Raw genomic sequence first — 24,083 nt, 5'->3', positions numbered from 1 at the left:
TACCACCTGTCCATTAAATTCCCGACCGAGCACGGAGTAGGCCAAGTACAAGGAGACCAGCTGGCTGCCAGAGAATGCTACTTAGCCATGCTGGCCATGGACGAGTATATGCAGACAATGAGTATAGACGGAAAAAGGGTCGTGGCTGAGCCCACTGAAGCATTAGAGGACGTCCCTTTGGACGATGACCAGCCCGAGAAGTCTACCAGAGTTGGGGCGAGCATGGAAGAGGGGGCAAAGCACGCTTTGGTCCGGTTTCTGAGGAAAAACCTCGATGTCTTTGCATGGAGTCATGAGGACATGCCTGGCATTGATCCAAACGTCATTACCCACAGCCTGAACGTGTGTCCCTATTCGAAACCAGTGCGACAGAAGAGAAGAGTTTTTGCTCCCGAGCGAGATAATGCCATTAAGGAAGAGGTGCAGAAGTTGGTCGCCGCGAAGTTTATCCGAGAAGTTCATTACCCAGACTGGTTGGCGAACGTAATCATGGTCAAGAAAGCCAATGGCAAGTGGCGGATGTGCGTGGACTTCACTGATCTCAACAAAGCTTGCCCCAAGGATAGCTACCCATTGCCGCGCATTGACCAGTTAGTGGACTCGACGGCAGGTCATAGGATACTTAGCTTCATGGACGATTTCTCAGGGTACAACCAGATTCAGATGAATGAAGCGGATCAGGAGAAGACCTCATTCGTCACGAGCCAAGAGTTGTATTGCTACAAGGTTATGCCCTTCGGTTTGAAGAACGCAGGGGCGACCTACCAAAGACTGGTTAACCATATGTTCTGTCCTCAAATCGGGCGAAATGTGGAGGTTTATGTGGACGACATGCTGGTGAAGAGCCAGGACGAGGATAAACATCTTGACGACCTTCAAGAGACTTTTGATACGTTGCGACGGTACCACATGAAGTTAAATCCGAGCAAGTGTGCTTTCGGGGTTTCATCGGGTAAGTTCTTGGGGTTTATGGTGTCGCACAGGGGAATTGAGGCGAATCCGGATAAAATCCAGGTGATACTGAACATGGAGCCACCGAGAAATATCAAGGAAGTCCAGTCTCTTACTGGACGAGCCGCCGCCCTCAACAGGTTTGTATCGAAAGTTACTGACAAATGTTTACCTTTCTTTAAAGTCCTTAGGAAGGCTTTTGAATGGACGGACGAGTGTCAAAAGGCCTTCTAAGACCTGAAGGCGTATCTAATGACGGCCCCATTGTTGAGTCCGTCAGTACCTGGGGAAGAGTTGTACTTGTACTTGGCAGTGTCCCCACACGCAGTAAGCTCAGCGTTGGTTAGAGAAGAGGGGAGAGTCCAGAGGCCGGTCTATTACACAAGCCACGCGATGAGAGGGGCAGAAGGACAATACCCGATGATGGAGAAACTAGCCTTCGCATTAGTCACGGCTTCTAGGAAGCTGAGACATTATTTTCAGGCACACGTCATCAACGTCCTAACAGACCATCCTATAAAAAAGGCGATGAGCAGGTTGGAAGCTGCTGGACGGCTGGTACAGTGGGCCGTTGAGCTCATCGAGTTCGACGTCAGGTACCTCCCGAGGAGCACAATAAAAGCGCAAGCGTTGGTAGATTTCATTGCAGAATTCACTCCCAGTCAGGACGACCTGAACAAGGACGAAGGAAATGAAATGTGGGTGGTAAATGTAGACGGATCGTCCACAATGTATGTAGGAGGGATTGGAATTGTACTGAAGTCCCCTGAGGGTGACAAGCTGGAGTATGCGGCCCGTCTGCAGTATCCAACTACCAACAACGAGGCTGAGTACGAGGCTCTACTCAAGGGGTTGGAATTGGCCAAGTCCTTAGGGGTGGAGTCGTTAACAATCAAAGGAGACTCTCAACTGGTCATCAACCAAGTAAATGGGATGTGTGATGTCAAGGAAGATCGAATGAAGAAGTACCTTAACAAAGTGAAACGCCTTGCCCGAAAATTTTCAGCCATAAGTTTTATTCAACTTCCCAGGGAGGAGAATGCAGAAGCAGACGCCTTGGCGAAAGCCGCCTTGGCAGGGGTTATAGACGAGTTCGACGACATCCAGTACATGCCGAGCATAGACATCCCTGACATACAGCAGATAGGAGGAGGAGAGAATTGGATGAGTCCGATAATAATTTACCTCAAGGATGGGAGGCTTCCAGAGGACAAGGATGAGGCGAGAAAGTTGAGGGTCAGGTCGGCCAAGTATGTCCTCATTAATGAAGTGTTGTACAAGCGAGGCTTTTCCCAACCCTACTTAAGATGCTTGGCTCCTGACGAGTCAAACTATGTTCTAAGAGAAGTTCATGAAGGATCGTGTGGAAATCATTCAGGGGCAAGGTCCCTTGTCCATAAGGTCGTCCGTGCCGGCTACTATTGGCCAACAATGCAGGCAGACGCTAAAGCCTATGTCAAGGTATGTGACCAATGCTAGCGTTATAGCAACGTGCCTAGACAGCCGTCAGAATACCAGACCCCAATGACGGCCCCATGGCCCTTTGCACAGTGGGGCCTGGATATCCTGGGTCCTTTTCCCGTAGGAATCCGGCAGATAAAATTTTTAGTGGTTGGAATAGATTACTTTACCAAATGGGTAGAAGCCGAGCCTCTTGCGGCAATCACTCAGCAGAACGTGAAAAATTTCGTATGGAAGAACATCCTATGCAGGTTCGGAGTACCTAGGGTATTAGTATCTGACAACGGGCGTCAATTTGACAACGCACCCTTCAGGGACTTCTGCAATCATTTTGGAATTAAGAATCACTATTCTTCACCCTCCCATCCACAGGCAAATGGGCAAGCAGAAGTAGCAAACCGATCCCTGCTGAAAATCATCAAGACTCGGCTTGAGGGGGCAAAAGGGATATGGCCAGACGAGCTACCGGGTGTTCTTTGGGCCTATAGGACGACCGCACGAGCTCCAACGGGGAGACCCCGTTCAAACTAGCCTATGGGAGTGAAGGCTGTCATACCGGCGGAGGTCCACATGGCGAGTCACCGAGTGATGGAGTACCAGGAGAAAGACAACGGGGAACAACTTCGCCTCGACCTCGATCTTATCGATGAGGTAAGAATGGATGCGGAACAACGGGCGGCAAGGTACAAAAATCTCATGGCTAGACAGCATGACGCCATGGTGAAACCCAGACGGTTCGGTGTGGGGGACCTTGTCCTCAAAAGGGTCTCCTTGGCGACCAGGAACCCAGCTCATGGAAAACTGGGACCTAATTGGGAAGGACCCTACAGGGTAATCAACTGTAAAAGGCAGGGGTCCTACTACCTGGAAGCCCTAGACGGGCGGAAGTTAGAGCATCCTTGGAACGTGGAACATCTGCAAAGGTACTATCAGTGATGAGCGGGGACGAGGGAAGTCAGTGGCAAAATTACAGTTGTGATTTGCGTGTTTGCTTATATTTACTTGTGCTTTTACTACTATTATGGTGTGTTATGAATAAAAGTGCACTAGTTCTTAAACTTTTGCACTACTTACAGACTAGCTTATGAAAGACGATGCTATGTACTTGATATCTTAATAAGGCACTAGCTTATAAGCGTGTGCCAAGTTTGTGAACAATGTTCATGTAATAATATGGTTTGGATTTCTTATGTACTTGAATTCCAGTTCCTTGATAACATCCACGAACGAGGCAAAATCCTCAGAAAAATAAAATCTCAGGACGAGGGCAAACTCGTCTAAGATTTCCTTTAAATGAGGACAAAGCAAAGGGAAAAATGCTAAGGCCTTCTCGTCCAAAGCTTTCCTTTAAAAAGGATAAAGCAAGAGAAAGAAGCCAAGTACTGCTCGTCCAAAGCTTTCCTTTAAAAAGGATAAAGCAAGAGAAAGAAGCCAAGGACTCCTCGTCCAACGCTTTCCTTCAAAAAGGATAAGACAATAGAAAGAAGCCAAGGACTGCTCGTCCAAAGCTTTCCTTCAAAAAAAAAAAAAAAAAAGTGGATAAAGCAAAAGGAAGAAGGCCAAGGCCCACTCGTCTAAGGAAGAAAAGTAAGCCTTAAGATATAACATTCCAGAGACGAGTACACGTCAAGACGAGAAAACATAAACATTATAAACTGCTTTCGAGAAGGCGAATAATAATTGCCTAAAGGACATGCTAAAGTAATGCAGTCATCATCAGTCCTAAGTGGGTCGTCCATAAAAAGATTGTAGACAGTCATTCAACACTTAGAGCATAGTTTAAAGGACAATGACATAAATGATAACAAACAAAGAAGATATTCTTTAACTTGGAAAGGGTAGACGGCCACCGTCCAAAAACCCTTATAAAATAAACAGTAAAAAACATTGTTCATAAGCTCGTCTAGAACACTCTAGACGAGGAAATTGTACTTGAATAACATTTCAAATTCTCAAATACATTTTAAATAAAAAAGAGAAAAAGAGAAAAGAAGAAAGCTAAACAACAATAACAACTTCTTCAAGAGGAAGGGGCATCAACGTTGGGGTCGTCCTAAGCTGGTTTGGTAGAAGCGTCGTCCTCGATGTTGACATCGTCTGAGCCTGTGTGGACGAGGGAACTTGTAACAGCAGCAATGTTGAGTTTAATGGTGCTAAAGTCAACTTCAGGAAAGTTGTCCATAGCGTCCATTCTAAAGTCCTCAAACCCTGCTGCGTAGTTTGTATCCATCAGGTCAGTGAATTCTTTGGACGCTTTGAATTCCTCCACTGCCTCGTCTTTAGCTTTCTTCAGAAGTAGATTCAGCTTGTCGTTCTCCTTTTGAAGAATTTCAAGACGCTTGTCCTTCCTGGCAGTGTCGGACTTCAGCTCCCCCACCAAAGCCTTGAACTCCTCAGCCTCGTCCTTGGCCTTGTTCGCCACCTCTGCCCACGTCCTACAGTCGTTTTTGATCTCTTCTATCCTTTTCTCCAGAAGGATCCTCGTCCTGTCCATCTCTGTGGCCTGCCTGGACGCAGCTATGAACTTGGACATCGCCTGCATTGAAGAATAGAAAGTTTAGATGATAGAAATAATATTGGGCAAACATGGACAAATCAGGATGAGGCAAAGATGGTCACCTTGAAGAGATCGTGGACGCCAGAGTGCTCGAACTCTTTCAAGGACATGTAGTAGCACGCAGCTACGTCCTCGCCCTTCACAGCCTCTTGGAATCGTTCCCAAGCCAGATCCTCGTTCTCCAATAAATTAGTAGAAGTCCTTTGAGGAGGCTGGGATGAGTCAGGAGCAGGGGACATGGACGGAGTGGCGCTAAGGGGCGTGGACGAATCTACGTCAACGACCAGGACGGGCGGCTGAGGAGGAAGCTCAGGCCTAACAGTTTCAGTCCTGGACGGCCCGGACTTAGCTTTCTTCCCCCGACGACTTGGCAAGCTAGCCAAGTCCACATGCTTGGACAAACTTTTCCTTTTTTCTCCAGAAGCAGGACGAGGCTGGGGCTGAGGTTCAGGTCTAGCTACCTCGTCGACCACTTCCTTCCCCTTGTTTCCCTTCATGGTTGCCATTCCTAAAAAAATATATATATATATATATAATAAATAAAAATAAATAAATATAAATAGTAATCATAAACAAAAATGAAAAATGCCTATCTTAAGAGGAGCACTCACGTCTACGGGTAGTTAACTCGTGTGCTAAAGCTTCGACGGACGGTTCAGGGCCGAATCCCCACTTGTGTAGACGCTTAAGGGTCACTAACGAGTGAAAGTCTCGTTTAGGATGTAGACGGGCCCTGTGGACGCGGTCACGATGGAACTTGCTCAAAGAAGGTCGTCTAACGGCTGGAAAGGAAAAAAGGAAATTAAGGTCAGACCATCGTCCAAATAGAAAGTATAATATAAAAGAAACAAAAAGGAAGAACATAACATACCTTCTAGACGAAGGTTCCCTATGTCTCCAGTATAAGGAGCAAATGAGTCTCTACCAATCTCAACGGGATGCCCCGCCCAGAAACCAGAGACGAAGAAAAATTCCGTCTTCCAGTTTCTGTCAGACGAGGGCAAAGACTTAATCAGTCTATAGTCATTGCCCCTGGCTGTGAACTGATGGAAGCCTCGAGATTGATTTATCTCGGAGGGTTTATAGCAGTACGAGAACTCATCCACGGTGATAGGACGGTCCCCGTCAAACACCTCCATCCATAAGACTTGCATGGAGACAATTAGTTTCCATGCGTTGGGGTTAAGCTGACACACTCCCAAGCCCAGCCTAGTGAGTAATTCCCTAGCAAAGGCATTTAAAGGAAGTCTAAGCCCCCCTAACAAATAGGCTTCATAAACACCTATTCCAAAACGAGGTTGGCAACACCACTCATCTCGGACAGCTAGCCTAGGGTTTAGATCATCAGGAATCTGAAACCAAGTCCTAAGGGAATCTAACCTTCTCTCGTCCGTCCTGGAAGGAACCTCTAAAGCACAACTATATACGGTTTCCTATTCGTCTAAAGGGGAGGACGGCGGGGAGCTCGTCGAGGTGTCAGCCCCAGAGGCTATTCTCGTCCTAATACTCTCTTGAAAAGCTTCTACAGGGATTCCAGGAACACCAGATGTGTATTCCTCAATTGTGTGACCACTACTACTACTGACGTTACTAGAGGTGTCACAACTAGAGTCGTCGTGATACTCGTCTATGGCCCTGACCACACTGTCGCTAGACGAGCAGGAGGCCATTGAAAACGTCCTAACACTTAAAAAGGAAAGCTAAAGTAAGTATAGAAAGATTACCTGGCTCTAGACGAGGGACACTAAGGACGCTGAGGATATTCTTAGACGAAGCGACGGACGAGAGTGTCAAAGCAGAAAATTTGGAAAAGTGAGAGGGGCACGAGAGAGAAACCACTATTTATAGGCAGAAAAGTCTCGGTAACCGCAACGACGGACCTAATTAGAAGGTGACACGTGGCGCATGCCTCGGAGGAGTAAACCAGTTGACTAACCTCCTATGGATGTGCGACACGTGGTGCATTTTAAAATCTGTTGATACATCGTATAACTCCTGGACGATGGGCAACTGATGTGGGATGAAAACACTCAACCTGTCCCTGGACGGTCATCACCTCAGCAGCCGTCCAGAAGTTATCCTCAGGACGAGGGTAACGGACAAGGACGTCCAGAGGGTGATAGCGAAGCTACATCCCTCGTCTATGGGATGCGCACAGCCTACCCTGAGAGGACTCATCCATGTAAAGATTCGTGGACTAGGATGTTACACTTGGAATTAATAGGCGCACTCGACGAAGGAATTCCAGGACGAGGGTATCATACTTAGGAGAATCTCCGAATATAATGTGACAATCCCTTATCCCACGCATAACGGTCATGTATCCGTTGTGAAATAGAAGTGTAACTCCTAAACGGTTATGGCAGTTACGTTAAGCCTCCTTGAATCCAGGAGAGGTTCCTATTTCGATAACCGTCTATGAAGGCGCTATATAAAGACTGATTCAGAGAAGACAAAGGTATGCGTGATTTCGACTCCAAAAAAGTTGGAACTCCAAAAACATAGTGAAAAGAACTAACTTTACCATCGGAGGGTTTTTGGCCGGCAGCCCCGGTCGCCTTTGATTGGCTTCTCTTTCTTTTTCAGGCCGCAGAGAGAGCAACCGGTCCTATCAAGTCCGAAGCATCCAGCCTACTGATCTTCTTGGCATCATCAGAACCCACAGCCAAAACCAGAAAAAAAAAAAAATGAAACCCATGAAGCAAGAACGAAGGAAAAAGAAACCCATTGCTGTGGTTGTCGATGTCCTCCTTAACTCCACCATCAAAGAGAGAGAGAGAGAGAGAGAGAGAGACTAATATGGAAATTCTGGGCATATGTTTGTTTTGAACCACGGGTAAATATTAGTTAACACTTTACCTGTGGTTAGGTTTGATTTTTTTGGGCATATTAGTTAACACTTGACTTGTATCATTCACTCCCTTTGTTGTTAACTAAATATTTGTTTAAACTTAACACTTTACCTGTGGTCAGGTTTGATTTTTTTGGGCATATGTTCTCATAGAAGTTCTTAAGCAATCAGAAACCCTAACTTTTTTTTAATATTATTTTTGTTATGTTTGTTCCCTAAAAATATGTTTTTCTAACAGCAAAGGAAAATGTGGGTAACAGATCCCTAACGGAAGTTACCTCAAGTGGGCAAAGTGTAAAGTATTGAACTACGGGTAGGCAAAGTGAAAGCGGACCATACCACAGGTGGGTTTACTGTAATTATCCCAAAAATTAATATATATATATATATATATATATATATATATATATATATATATATATATGAACAATCATTCATTATATATAGGCTAAAATGTAAAACTAACCTTCTAACTTTCACATTTTGTCATTTCAGTCCTCTAAGTTTTAGTTTTGTCATTTTAGTCTTTTAAGTTTCAAATTTTGTTAATTTAGTCATCCATTAGAACTCTGTTAATTGCTGCTGTCTACTAACCAAAATGACACAATTTTGGACTCTCTTTTTTTAATTTCTTAATTAAAAAAAAAAAGCTAAAAATGTTAATTACAACAAAAAAAAAAAATGAAACTTAGGGAAACAATGTCAGAAATGCTTTGAGAAGTGAGAATGCAAAAGAAACACACAAAATTAATAAAATTTAATCAAAACCCATTTCAAAATTTGCCTGGAAGAACCATAAAAATGTTATCTTTAATAATACATTGATTGTGATCTCTGGCTTCATGGGCTTACCAGCACCCAACAAAATCAAAGAAAACATAGTGTACAAAATGAGAAACCCAAGCACAAAAGCAAGAACAAGCAACAATGAAGAAGACCCTTTACACACTCTTCATCTTCAAGAAGTCCTTCAATCACATCACACTGGTCCTTCCACATCTTTAGACATCTTCTCCCTCTCCCTATCTCTCACTCTCACTCTCACTCTCACTCTTTCTCTTTGTTCCTCTTTCTTTCTCGGTTTCTCCCTCAGCCCCTTAATTTTTTCCTCAGAAAAACCGGTTTCATGATTTGAGACGGTGGGTGGGGGTGGGGTTTTTTGTATTGTTTTTTATTTAATGTTTTCATTTTTTTTATAAAAAAAATAGAGTCCAAAACTGTGTGTTTTGGTTAGTAAACAACAGTAGTTAACAGAGTCTTAAAAGAAGACTGAATTGAAAAAATTTGAAACTTAAATGACTAAAATGACAAAACTAAAATTTAGAGGACTGAAATGACAAAATGTGAAAATTAGAGGGCTAGTTTTGCATTTTAACCTTATATATATTGATACTGAGCTACTGTAACCAGGGTCGGCCCTAGGCCTAGGCCATTTAGGCCATGGCCGAAGGCCCCCTAACATGGAAAGGCCCCCAAATATAGGGGTAGTAAGTGTTTTTTTTTTTTTTTTTCAAATGCCTAAGATATTAGAGTAATGCTAGTATGTTACAAGTTTTATTATAAAGTCCTATAAATTGACATTCACCAATCACATGAAATAATTCAATACTCATTTATTCTTTTGTTGAAGTGTCACCTCTGTAGGTGCACAATTGCACCTGGCCCCAAAAACAGTTACGGGCTCAGGCCCAATGAGCCTTAAACAATATGAATTTGTAGAGTGTGGGCTTGAAACCCAGGTTAGAAGTGTCTAAGGATTAAATGACAAGTCAAAGATTGCTAACACTTGAAAACAACAAGGAATATTGTAAATCAACCCCCTCGGACGTAAGCCAAGAGCTGTTCTTATATTATCTCTTTCTCTTTCTTCTTTTTATTTTTTTTTTAGATTACAAAAAAGGGAGCCCCCTTTCCTGTTCTCCGTCTCCCCTTAAATACTCCTCTTTGTGATACTTTATACACGTGTTGCCCTAACTTCCCCTTAGCCTAGATATTTCTTTTCTCAATGCCTTTGAATAGTAACCAGAAGTTTCCCGTCCACTGTTCAGGTGTCACTTCCCCATTAATGCGGCCAGGGTGGTAGGTGCAGGGTCTTTAATGTGGAGGTGGCAGCCTTTATCTTTGGTATTTCTCTGACATCGGTGCTTCTAGGACATTCAAGGGTTCTCCCCTTTTAACCATTGGTCTTGACCGTGTCATTCCCTAACCTTTACCATGAAGTCCCGGGTTCTCTGGTGTCCGTCCGAGGGGAAGTTCACCCTCGGCTGGATCCTCGGATCCTCGGCGTATGGGCCGCCCCGTAGTACTAACAAGTTCTAAACCCAAGAGCAGGTCGGCCTTCCTTAGCATGGCCCAAGGGGCCCACATTCCCATCAGGATCTTTTTACTCCCCACAATAGCCCCTCAAAACTCTAATTTTCAACGTCCGAGGAGAAAAATAGGGTTTTGATCCGACGAGAACTTACTCCTCACACTTTGTGAATAACTGCACGTGTGGAAATCGTTTCGCGTCCCAAAAGACGCCACTTGGCGGTTTTATTTTCAAAACGCGCGCATTTATTACCGTAAGTTATACCTTGTCCCCCACGTTCAACGATGAGATGAGCATCCAACGGTCCTTATCATTCCACGAAAATTTGGGCGGGACGAACATAATTTCGAGGCCGCTTTTCCGCACATCATGACGCTTCGGGAACCTGCGCCTCCATTTAATTCCCCAGGGACTAATCCCATCAAAACATCAGCAATCATACTTCACCTGCAGAAAACCGTGGAAATTTGCACACCTTCAATTTTGTAAGTTCTTGCTCTCTCTACTCTTAACCTTTTCTCCTCGGACATAGTCCTCGGCTGTCCTCGTAGATATTCTTCCCTTTAGAGTCTAGCCTTTTGTTCTTTTCTGATGGGTAGGTTTAAGTGTCTAGTTGATACCGCCACTGGAATGGAAGGCTTCAGAGCCAAATATCACATTCCCGGCGATGTAGGTTTAACATATTGCCCGGCAGAAGCCGTGGTCGGTTCTAGAAAGGAAGGAGAGGTTATCATCCCAATGATAGCCTTTATAGAAGGTGGGATGACCCTCCCAATGAAGCCGGTAACCAGGGAGTACCTTCGCAGCCACCGGTTGTGTCCCGACCAGTGCCTTCCGAACGTTTTTAGAGTTTTGGGTAGCGTCAATGCTTTAAACGAGCAGATGGGCCTGAACCTCACCTGGCACGATGTCGTTTTTCTGTACGAATCCCATAAACTCTCCAACGTAGGTTACTACATTAAATTCCGCTCCAGCGTCGTTAGGCTAATCTTCTGTCTGCCCAAATCCAACAAAGGCATGAAGGATGACTACCTGATCATCTCTGGGAACTTGCACAACGGCTTCCACTGCCCAATTAAGTAGGGGAAGCTAGGTACGACACCTTAGGATTAATCTCCCCAACTCACAACTTCCCTTAATACTCACAAACATGCAAACTAACATGTATTTACATTTGTTCAACTTTATCACTTGCTATGTGAATCTGACCATGTTGTTTACTTTCACGTCTTTCTTTACAGATAAACAACATGTGCGTCCACACCTGAGCCATTGCAGCGTTGCCGATCTAAACCGAGTGCTTCGTTCCGAGGTGTTTGTTAGCGAGGACTTACAACTCAGAGCTGCTCATCTGATTCTGGGGTACACTCTTATCTCTTCGGACTTCCAGGAGATAGAAAACGCCATAATCGCGGGTGACCGAAGACGAAGGAGAATAAACGCAGCCCGGCCCCACTTTTTGGACGACCACGATCTCCCTGACACCTCTGACACCGTTTTGTACAACCAGCCCATAGCGGCAATTCCCCTCGCTGTGCACTCTTAGGCAACTGTTGTTCCAGAAGAGCAGGTGTCTTCTTCAAACACGCTAGACGAGGAGATAGAACAGTTCCAGCTTAAGGACACCAAAAGACCTCGAGGGAGCCAGTTCGTTGTACTCTCTGACGAGGAAGAAGAAGCCACAGAGGCTTCGAGAATTGCAGGGTTGGTTGTTGCCCAACCAGAGGACGAATCCGAGGAGGACATGGACAGGATGAAGGGTCTCCTGACTAACAGAGCTGCGAAGGTTGTTGAGAAAAAGACGGGGGCGTCCCAAGCTCTTCCATCTTTGCCACCTCCCCTTCCTCTAGCCGAGCCAAAGCTCCCAGCCGAGGACCCCAAAAAGAAGAGAAAGGGGGAGGCCGAAGAGACGATCAGCAAGGACCCCAAGAAACCACGACGACAACCTCCACCGGTTCAGCAGCAGAAGCTGGACAAAGGCAAGGGTAGGGCTCGCTCAGTTGAAAGCGGGGAAATCAGGGACGAGGCCGAAGTGCGCCGAGCACCGACCACCTGGTCCCCTAACTTAAGACTGGACGGCGCACCCATCTCCTGCCAATCTAGTATAAGGGCGGTTCAACAAGGCCATGCTCACCACTTGGCAGAAGTGTTGGAGCGCCCTCTTTTGCTGCCCAAGGACATGGAAACCTTGGAAAAAATGAGCCAGCCACAACTATTCCTCTCTTTAAAAAGAGACTTAGCGCTGGTAAGTTTACTCCTTTTTAGGAAGTTTCCACTTTTAACAATATTCAATCATTCATAAGCGCCTTGCTATATCTGACTTCCTCGCACTTTACTGCAGGCCATTCAAGAAGTCTTCGTAGCCGAGAAATTTATAGAAGAGACTCGGAAGAAGGCCAGAGCTGAGCTTGAAGTCAGGTTGGAGACTGAGAAGTCCTTGGGCACAGCCCTTGCTGAGAACGAGAAGCTTACCTCGGAGGTGGCTGACCTAAAGAGAGAGAAGAATGGGGCCGAGGCCAATCTGAAGACCATGAAGACCCAGATAGAAGGGCAGCGCAAGCTCCTTCGCGAAAAAGATGATGAGCTCTCCCGAGCACAAAGGGAACGCTCGGATTTGGAAAAGGAACTTGCGCTGATGAAGGAAGAAGCCAGCTCATTCCAACGCTCTTTACAGGCTGCCAAGCAGACGAACTACGAGGAAGGGGTAGCAACCACCGAGGAGCAGCTGACAGAGGCCTTCGCGGCTTAGTGCCGGGAGTACTGTCAGAAAGTCTGGGGGGAAGCCCTAAACGTGGCTGGAGTTCCTCTATCCTCGGATCTGAGGAAATCTGAGAACGTTTGGCTTCCCCTAGAGATACAGGAGATTGAGGAGGCTCCTGCTGCTACTCCTACCCCTGAGTCAACTCTCCCTGCTCTACCTCCGATGGTCCTACAGCTAATTCCAGATCCTACAGAACCTTCAGGTTCCAACAAAGAGAAGGAAGGAGGCGGGGATGCCAAGAAGGACTTGAGCCAAAAAGTGGAACCCAACGTCCTTCCAACTAAGACAGCAGACAAAGGAAAGCAAGTCCTGACTCCCTTTGAGCTGGAGTTGAGGAAGACCGAGGTCACCAGTACCTCTCAGCAAGAGCCCCCTTCAAAAGCTTAGGACCTAGCTTTAGGACTTTTCTTTTTCTACATCTGGATTAAATATGTAATGTACATTTTAGTGATTAATGAAGGACTATTTCGTTTGATTCTCATTTATGTCGCATCCATTTTACTTTATTCTTGTTACATTGATCGTAAAGATTGCCATTAGCACATGGTTAAAAAGGGACAGAACAAACAAGTCTAACTTCAAGTATTACCCAATCATAACCTCCACGCAATCATTCGCGTGTTATTAAAAACTTAATAAAAAGTGATATGGCTAATATGTTTAAACAATGCCTTGGTTAAAAAAGAGAGACCTCATATAACGATTAAATCCTTATAATGTGTAGCATTGTTTTTTGTAGGATGTAAGATCCGAGGACCATTCATTACTTAAATTTGCTTAACACTTAGAGATATAGAACATTAAAATCCGATCTAACAAACAGTAAGGTACTAATTTCCAGGCGCAATGAGGAATTAACTTTAATTAAGTTTGCGGTCCGAGAACAAGACTTAACCAAGTTGCTGTTTAATTATTTAGATCAGTAATTTCAAATGTTAATTTTCCCAAAGTAGGAGGTCTAAGGACCCGGCATAACTAAGGTTCTATTTAACAAATGAAAAGACATCAATTTCCACAAGGTTTGTGGTCCGGGGACTACACTTAACCAAGTTTCTGTTTGATTCTTTAGAACAGTAATTTCAAATGTTAATTTTCCCAAAGTAGGAGGTCTGAGGACCTGGCATAACTAAGGTTCTGTTTAACAAATGAGAAGATATCAATTTCCACAAGGTTTGTGGTCCGAGGACTACACTTAACCAAGTTTCTGTTTGATTCTTTAGAACAGTAATTTCAAATGTTAATTTTCCCAAAGTAGGAGGTCTGAGGACCCGGCATAACTAAGGTTCTGTTTAACAAATGAGAAGATATCAATTTCCACAAGGTTTGTGGTCCGAGGACTACACTTAACCAAGTTTCTGTTTGATTCTTTAGAACAGTAATTTCAAATGTTAATTTTCCCAAAGTAGGAGGTCTGAGAACCTGACATAACTAAGGTTCTGTTTAACAAATGAGAAGATATCAATTTTCACAAGGTTTGTGGTCCTCGGACAAGCTTAAGAGAATTCAAAGTTTCATTATGAAAGTCAAAGCACCACTCTAGAAAGACTAATGGTTAAATGGGGAAACCCTGAACCTTCTCGATACACCAGTGTTAAGGAAAATATCTAGAGCAAAGGCTGCCACCTCCGCATTAAAGACTCTGCACCTACCTCCCTGGCCGCATTAATGGGGAAGTGACCCCTGAACAGTAGGGCAGAAACTTCTAGTCAGGGTCCCAAAAGGCATCTGAAAAAGGGGTATTTAAGGGGGAGGAATGCAAAAGAGTGGGGGATCTCTCTCTCTCTCGCTCGCTCACTCTCTCTCTCTAAAGAAAAAGAAAAGAAATTAAGGATTGTAACCTGTAAGAAAGAAAGAGAAAATAATACAGAGTTGGTCCTCGGCTTACATCCGAGGAGGTCTATTTGCAATTAACAATTGTTATTCACAAGTGTTTGTAACTCTCAAGCTGTTGTCAAGTTCTCAGTACCTTTAACCTAGATTTCAAGCCCACACTCTACAAATTTTATTGTTTAAGACTCATTGGGCCTGAGCCCATAATCTTCTTTGGGTCCAGGTGCAATTGTGCGCTTACAATTGGCGCCGTCTGTGGGGAATCTAGTCTAGAAAAGGTTGGGATACCATGGCAGGCCTAGGTTCTCACCATGCAGAGTCAAGGGATCACAACCGGAGGATCATTTCGAGCGCCTTGAGCGTCAAAGGGATCGTGAAAGAAGTGTCCATGCAGAATACCCTGGGGCTAGCCATACTCAGGGCGGGGGTAGCACCACCCACGAGGATGGTGCTAGGGCCATGCAGAGGGAGATTGGTCGTCTGAAAAGAAATTTATGCCGCGCCAGACGCAGGTCTTCACCGTCCTCATCTAATCCTTCCTCAGAGGAGGTACGGGGAGGTAGCTACAGCTCAAGGTCATGCTCACCCCCCAGTGCAATGTCTTCTGGCGAGGAGGACGACTAACTAGCTCGCAGACGCAAGAAGTTTCCTTTTAGGGGCTTAGGGAACGATGCTATGAGTCGGGCGTTGCATCAACTCTCCAAATCTCCGTTTTCACGGAGGATAGAGAAGGGGAGGCTTCCCAGGAGGTTTACTCAACCCACCTTTACCATCTGCAATGGCCGGACTGATCCGATGGAGCACGTGAGTCACTTTAACCAGAGGATGGCGGTGCACTCTCATAATGAGGCTCTGATGTGTAAAGTTTTCCCCTCTAGCTTGGGACCTGTTGCTATGAGGTGGTTCAACGGCCTTAAATCGGGTTCTATAGGTTCGTTTGGGGAGCTCACTAGAGCATTCGCCTCGCGGTTCATCACGTGTAGTAGAGTACCTCGGCCATTGGACTCGCTGTTATCCATGACTATGAGGGATGGAGAGACATTGAAAGCATACTCTGACCGTTACTGGGAGATGTTTAATGAAATAGATGGCGACTTTGATGAGGTGGCGCTCAATACCTTTAAAGTAGGTCTTCCTACTGATCACGATCTGAGAAAGTCTTTGACTAAAAAGCCCGTCTGCAGCGTACGTCGCCTCATGGACCGAATTGACGAGTACAAGAGAGTGGAGGAAGACCAACAGCAAGGAAAGGGTAAGGAGAAGGTTATCCCACAGGAGAGAAGGGATTTCAGGTTGGACAAGTACCACAATAACAAGCCGAGGCGAGATTACGTTGGGCAGTCCGGCTCGGCAGCACCTCAAGCAGTGAACACTATGTTCCGAGAACCAATACATCAGTTGCTGGAGAAAGTTCGTAAGGAGCCCTTCTTTAGATGACCTGATAAGATGGCAGGAGACCTTGCGAAGAGGAATCAGAACCTCTTTTGCCAGTACCATCAGGATGTGGGCCACACTACTGAGAACTGTCGGACCCTTTGGAACCACTTGGAGCAGCTTGTCAGTGAAGGAAAACTAAAGCAGCACCTGTGCCAACCTAGCGGGCAAGGCAGTCAATCTGGTTCAAACAATCAGAGGAATAATTCATCTCAGCCGGCGTTAGGAACAATTAATGTTATTTTTGCTGCACCTGGAAAGACTAGCTTGGCTCCCACCAGGGTGATGGCAATTTCACATCCTCAGGCTGAGGAGTCAGGCTGCAGGCCGAAAAGGTTGAAGCTAAATTTGCCCGTCTTGGGATTTTTCGAGGAGGATAAGGTAGGGACTATCCAACCCCATGACGATGCTCTTGTAGTTACGCTTAGGATAGGGAACTATGATGTGAGGAGGGTGATGATAGATCAGGGCAGCGGTACAGATATCATGTACCCTGATCTATTTAAGGGATTAAGATTGAAGTTGGAAGATCTCACTCCTTATGACTCGCCACTAATAAGCTTCGAAGGGAAGGCCGTTGTGCCGAAGGGACAGATTCGTTTGCCCGTTCGATCCGGCTCAGAAACGGTTGAAGTGGATTTCATTGTGGTTGACACGTACTCTCCATACACAGCCATCCTCGCCAGGCCTTGGCTGCACGCTCTGGGAGCTGTCTCCTCTACCTTGCATATTAAAGTTAAATTCCCCTCGGGGGAATATGTTGAGGAAGTTCTCGGTAGCCAATCGGTGGCCAGGCAATGCATATCGGCTGCAGTGCTGCACCAGACAGAAGCCGAGTCTTCGGCTTTGATCACCAAAGACTTATAGCAGTTAACAGGTCCTGATGCATCTGGAATGATGACAGGAGAGGAGGCTCATTGTGAGGAGTTAGAGAAGTTTTTGATAGCCGATGATCCGGAGAGGTTCTTCCAAGTCGGCATACGTTTGCCTCACCAGGAGAAAATGGAGTTGTTGGAATTTCTGAAGGACAATATTGATGTTTTTGCGTGGGACCCGTATGAGGCTCCAGGTGTAGATTTGAGCTTCATTTTTCATCGTTTGAATGTCAACCCTGCCATTGTTCCGAGAAGGCAGCCACCTCGGCGTTCTTCCAAAGAACATTCCGAGGCTGTAAAGGAAGAGGTGCTTAAACTTAAGAGGGCTGGAGCTATTGAAGAAGTTTTCTACCCTGAGTGGCTTGCGCACACGGTTGTAGTTAAAAAGAAGAATGGAACATGGAGAGTATGTGTGGACTTCACGGATTTGAACAAGGCCTGCCCCAAGGATTCGTTCCCAATGCCGCGTATTGATCAACTGGTGGACGCCACTGTCGGACATCCTCGGATGAGTTTTTTGGATGCCTTCCAGGGTTACCATCAGATTCCCTTGGCGGTGGAGGATCAAGAGAAGACAACTTTCATTACTCCAACGGGGAACTACCACTATAAGGTCATGCCATTTGGGTTGAAAAATGCTGGGGCTACTTACCAAAGAATGATGACCAGGATGTTCGAACAGCAATTGGGGAAGACTATTGAGGTGTATGTAGACGATTTGGTGGTAAAGAGCAAAATGATACCTTCACATGTCAAGGATCTAGCCGACACCTTCCAGGTGCTAAGAAAGTACAAGCTGCGCCTTAACGCCTCAAAGTGTTCTTTTGGCGTGGGGTCTGGAAAGTTTTTGGGATACATGATTACTCACAGAGGCATAGAGGTGAACCCAGCACAGGTCAAGGCTATTTAGGATTTGCAGCCACCTCGAAACCCAAAAGAGATCCAGAAATTGACCGGAATGATTGCTGCATTGAATAGATTTATCTCTCGGTCAGCTGACTGATGCCGTCCTTTCTTCCAATTGTTGAATAAGTGGAAAGGGTTTCAATGGACCGAGGACTGCATATTAGCTTTCCAGCAGCTTAAGCAATATCTTTCTCGGCCACCCATCTTGTCTCGCCCCGAGGCGGACGAGGTCTTGTTTGCTTATTTGGCAGTGGCCGTCCACGCGGTCAGCCTGGTCCTTATAAGGAATGACAGCGGAGTGCAAAGACCGGTCTACTATGTTAGTAAGTCTTTGAATGAGGCCGAGGTACGCTATCTGCTCTTGGAGAAAGCACTTCTAGCTATAGTTCACGCCACACGCAAGCTTCCTCATTATTTCCAGTCTCACACTGTAGTGGTTCTGACCCAATTGCCTCTCAAGGCAATGTTACGCAGCGCGGACTACTCTGGTAGGGTGGCAAAGTGGGGAACCATTTTAGGAGCTTTTGACGTTAAATACAGGCCTCGCACCTCGGTGAAGGACTAGGTCCTCGCTGACTTGGTGGCAGAGTTTACTGTACCATTGCTAGAAGAAACTCTAAAAGAAGCACACATGGATGAAAAATCAGTTGGTGTGATCACAGCCGCAGTGCCTTCGACTTGGAAGCTGTATGTGGATAGGGCAGCTAATCAGAGAGGGTTTGGTGTCAGACTTGTTCTGATATCCCCTGAGGGAATTATCTTCGAAATATCTCTAAGGCTGTCATTCTCGGCTACTAATAATGAGGCCGAGTATGAAGCAGTCTTGCTGGGCACGAACATGTTACGTAAGATGGGTGGAAAGGAAGTCCATGCGTTCTCGGACTCTCAGTTAGTGGTCGGCCAGGTCACGGGGACCATGGAGGCTAGGGACCCAAGAATGCAGGAATACTTGGCCCAGGTCAAGCGTCAGCAAGCAGAATTTGACTCCTTCGTCTTAGCCCACATCTCTAGAAGTGGAAACACCCATGCCGATTCTTTGGCTACGTTAGCAACGTCCTCGACTCAGGGTTTGCCCAGGATTATCCTCGTGGAGGATTTGCTAGAGCCAACTCTTACCCCCGCCAAGGTGGCCCGCATCCACCTAATAAGGCCTGGACCTAGTTGGATTGACCCGGTTCTATCTTTTCTTAGGAATGACATCCTTCCTGAAGACAAGTCTGAAGCAGATAAGATACGTCGAAAGGCGCCACATTTTTGGTTGTCCGAGGACCAGAAACTGTACAAACGATCTTTCTCAAGACCGTACTTGTTATGTGTGCACCCTGAATCAACAGAAGCACTTCTGGAGGAACTGCACGAAGGGATTTGTGGAAGCCACACTGGGGGAAGGTCTTTAGCCCATAGGGCCCTGACTCAGGGTTATTGGTGGCCTAACATGCAGAGGGAGGCTTAGGGCTATGCTAGAAAATGTGATCAATGCCAGAGGTTCGCCCCTAATATTCATCAACCTGGAGGGGTTCTCAACCCTCTCTCCAGTCCTTGGCCTTTTGCGCAGTGGGGATTGGACATAGTGGGGCCATTTCCGAGAGCAGCAGGAAATAAAAGATGGCTTCTTGTGGGAACGGACTATTTCACTAAATGGGTTGAGGCCGAGCCCTTAGCAAATATCAGAGACGTTGATTCCAAGAAGTTTGTCTGGAAAAATATTGTCACTAGATTCAGTATACCACACACACTTATCTCCGACAATGGCGTTCAATTTGACAGTAAGGCCTTTAGGCAATATTGTGGTGACATGGGTATCATAAACAGATACTCCACCCCAGCTTATCCTCAGGGAAATGGGCAGGCTGAGGCCGTCAACAAGGTCATAGTTAGTGGGCTTAAGAAAAGGTTGGACGATGCGAAAGGCAGATGGGTAAAAGAGCTCCCTCATGTTCTGTGGACGTATCGGACGACACCGCGCAGGTCCACGGGAGAAACGCCATTCTCTATGACTTATGGAGCTGAGGCGGTGATACCTCTGGAATCTGGTTTTCCCACCCTAAAGACAAGCTCTTTTAGCCCGGAGAATAACAATGGACTCCTGAAGAAAGGTCTTGATTTACTTGAGGAACGACGCGAGGCAGCTATGGTCCAAATGGCTTACTATCAACAGAAGCTAAAACGGAAATATGATGCCCACGTGAAGCTAAGACCACTTGCACCGAGTGATCTTGTACTAAGAAAAGTTGTAGGGACTTCTAAGAACCCAGCTTGGGGTAAGCTAGGACCCAACTGGGAAGGCCCCTATCGCATTGTTTCAGTAGCAGGCATAGGGTCATATCGGCTAGCTGACCTAGATGAAAGAATTGTACCACGCCCATGGAATGTAAATAATCTTAGAAGGTATTATTATTAATAAAATGTGCTTTTGTCAGTTAACATTTCAAAGTTATAAGTACCTCTGACGTTTGAAGTTACTGTTCTTAAGAATCAAATAGAAACTTGGTTAAGTGTAGTCCTCGGACCACAAACCTTGTGAAAATTGATGTCTTGTCATTTGTTAAACAGAACCTTAGTTATGCCGAGTCCTCAAACCTCCTACTTTGGGGAAATTAACATTTGAAGTTACTGTTCTTAAGAATCAAACAGAAACTTGGTTAAGTGTAGTCCTCGGACCACAAACCTTGTGTAAATTGATGTCTTGTCATTTGTTAAACAGAACCTTAGTTATGCCGGGTTCTCGGACCTCCTACTTTGGGGAAATTACCATTTGAAGTTACTGTTCTTAAGAATCAAACAGAAACTTGGTTAAGTGTAGTCCTCGGACCACAAACCTTGTGGAAATTCATGTCTTGTCATTTGTTAAACAGAACCTTAGTTATGCCGGGTCCTCGGACCTCCTACTTTGGGGAAATTAACATTTGAAGTTACTGTTCTTAAGAATCAAACAGAAACTTGGTTAAGTGTAGTCCTCGAACCACAAACCTTGTGGAAATTGATGTCTTTTCATTTGTTAAACAGAACCTTAGTTATGCCGGGTCCTCGGACCTCCTACTTTGGGGAAATTAACATTTGAAGTTACTGTTCTTAAGAATCAAACAGAAACTTGGTTAAGTGTAGTCCTCGGACCACAAACCTTGTGGAAATTGATGTCTTTTCATTTGTTAAACAGAACCTTAGTTATGCCGGGTTCTCGGACCTCCTACTTTGGGGAAATTAACATTTGAAGTTACTGTTCTTAAGAATCAAACAGAAACTTGGTTAAGTGTAGTCCTCGGACCACAAACCTTGTGGAAATTGATGTCTTGTCATTTGTTAAACTGAACCTTAGTTATGCCGGGTCCTCGGACCTCCTACTTTGGGGAAATTAACATTTGAGGTTACTGTTCTTAAAAAATCAAGCAGAAACTTGGTTAAGTATAGTCCTTGGACCACAAACCTTGTTACTGTTCTTAATACCTTGTCACTGTTTTTATTCTTATCACCCGTTTTGTGGAAATCATTATCTCACCATTCATTAATTTGGATCTCAAGTTCTTCATTTTTAAGTGTTAACCAAATTTTTGTAAGGAATGGTCTTCGGACCTTGCATCCTACTAAAAGCAATATGTCAGAATACAAAGGTTTAACCGTCATGTGAGTTGTCTAAGTATGACATTATTTGAGGTTTGAATTAAGTTATGTGGCTGTTTTGAAGTCATAGTGGTTTGCATAGTGGCGTTATACTTATTTATACTGTTTTCCCTTTAACTATTTGTTATTAAAAACTTTTATGGCAAGCACAAAAAGAATAAAGTAAAATAAAGACAACATGAACGAAAGTTGAATAAAAATTTTCTTCATTAATTATATACAAAGAAGGGAAGTACAGAAAGTTCCTATACTAGGCCCTAAACTAGGGAAGGGGGGTCTTGAAGGGAGCTGCTGCCAGCCTCAGTATTCTTCAATTCCAGCTCAAAGGTGGACAAGACTTGTTTCCCTTTGTCTGTAGAAGGAATGAGGGGCTCTACGCTTTGGATTTGCTCCTTCTCGGCACCACCGCACTCGTCCTTCTCTTTATGGGAACCTTCAGGTTCTGTAGGAGCAGAGACAAGCTCTTGCACCACAGGAGGAAGGGCAGGAGAGGCAGCCACATGAGGGTCTTCAATTTCCTGTATGTCTAGGGGGAGCTAAATGTTCTCGGGCTTCCTCAGCTCAGAAGTTTGAGGAACCCCTACCACATTCATGGCCTCTCCTTAGACCAGCTGACAGTACTTTCGGCACAAGGCCGCAAAAGCCTCTGTCAGCTCTTCTTGTGTTCTAGTCACCCCCTCTTGATAACTGGCCTTCTTCGCGGCCTCCAGGGTGTGCTTGTGGGCGCGAGCTTCCTCCTTTGCACGCGTAAGCTCCTTTTTTAAGTCAGAGCGTGCTCGTTGGACTTGGGCAAGCTCGTCATCCTTTTGGCGGAGAAGCTTACGCTACCCCTCCACTTGGCCCTTCATCGTCTTCAGGCTGGCCTTGTCACCATCTCTTTCTCTTTTCAAGTCGGCCAGCTCTGATGTGATCTTCCCGTTCTCTGCTAAGGCCTGGCCTAGGGATCGTTCTGTCTCTTGTCTTAGCTTTTGCTCCATCCCAGCGCGCTTCCGAGAATCCTCCACAAACTTCTCGGCCGCGAAAACCTCTTGGATGGACTGCAAATATGTTAGGAGGTTAAAAGCAGTGAAGTGCTTATAAATAAATATAGAATATAAGTATAAGATGGAACTTACCAAAGCTAAGCCCCTTTTTAACGAGAGGAACAGCTGCGGCTGGCCCATCTTCTCCAAGGACTCCATATCCCTGGGCAGTAGAAGAGGACGCTCCAACACCTCGGCTAAGTGGTGGGCGTGGTCTTGTTGGACTGCCCTGATGCTGGAGTGGCAGGGAATAGGGGTGCCGTCTAGCCTCAAGTCAGGAGACCAGGTGGCTGGTGCTCGGCGCACCTCGGCCACGTCCCTGATCTCCCCACTTTCAACTGAGCGGGCGCGCCCTTTACCCTTGTCCAGCTTCTGCTGTTGGGCCAGTGGTGGCTGCTGTTTCAGCTTTTTTGGCTTCTCGCCACCAACATCCTCGGCATCAACTTTTCGTTTCTTCTTAGAATCTTCAGTGGGAGGTTTTAGCTTAGCTGGAGGAGGGGGTGGTGGCAAGGCAGGGGGAGCTTGGGACCCTCTTGCTCCCTTCTTTTCCACTCGGGTGCCTCAATCGTTCATAAGAGCCTTTAGCTTGTCCATCTCTTCTTCAATGGAACTGTCGTCCGGATGCGCTATAACCAGACCCGCGATCCAAGAGGCCTCAGCTTCTTCTTCTTCCTCGTCGAAAAGAATAACAAACGGGTTTCTGTGAGGTCGTGGAGAGTCCTCGAGCCGAAACTGGTCTATCTCCTCATTCAACGTGTTCGAAGAAGACACTTGCTCCTCTGGTACAGGAATTGCCTGAGGGTGTACAGCAAGGGGAATTGCCGCTATGGCCTGTGCGTACAACACTGTGTTTGGGGCGTCAGGGATGTCATGGTCGGCCAGAAAGTGGGGTCTGGCTACGTTAATTTTCCTACGCCTTCGGTCACCCACGATTATCGCGTTCTCGATCTCCTAGAAGTCCGAAGAGACGAGGTTGTACCCCAGAATCAAGTGGGCCGCCCTAAGTTGTAGGTCTCTGCTAACGAACACCTCGGAACATAACACTCTATTCAAATTTGCAACGTTGCAGTGGTTCAAGCGTGGGCGTACGTTTTGCTTATCTGCAAAGAAAAACATCCAAATAAACAAACATGGTCAGAGGCGCAAAACATATAACAAATTAAAGGTAGACGCTCAAGTAAATGCAAATGCACATTCCTAGATGATTCAAGGAGTTATGGGATGGGAAGTTAAATCCTAAAGGTGTCGCACCTGGATCTCCCCACTCAACTGGGCAGTGGGGGCCGTCATGCTAGTTGCCAGAGACGATGAGGTAGTCATCCTTCATGCCTTTATTGGACTTGGGCAAACAGGAGATCAACCTAACTACGCTGGAGCGGGATTTGATGTAGTAACCTACTCCAGTGAGTTTGTGGCATTCGTACATAAAGACGACATCATGCCAAGTGAGGTTCAGACCCATTTGCTCATTTAGAGCGTCGACACTACCTAAAACTCTAAAAACGT

This window comes from Castanea sativa, chromosome 2 (genome assembly GCF_040712315.1).
Source record: "Castanea sativa cultivar Marrone di Chiusa Pesio chromosome 2, ASM4071231v1".
Lineage (NCBI taxonomy): Eukaryota > Viridiplantae > Streptophyta > Magnoliopsida > Fagales > Fagaceae > Castanea > Castanea sativa.
The sequence above is the reverse complement of the archived record's forward strand: the minus strand, read 5'-3'. Positions refer to the sequence as shown.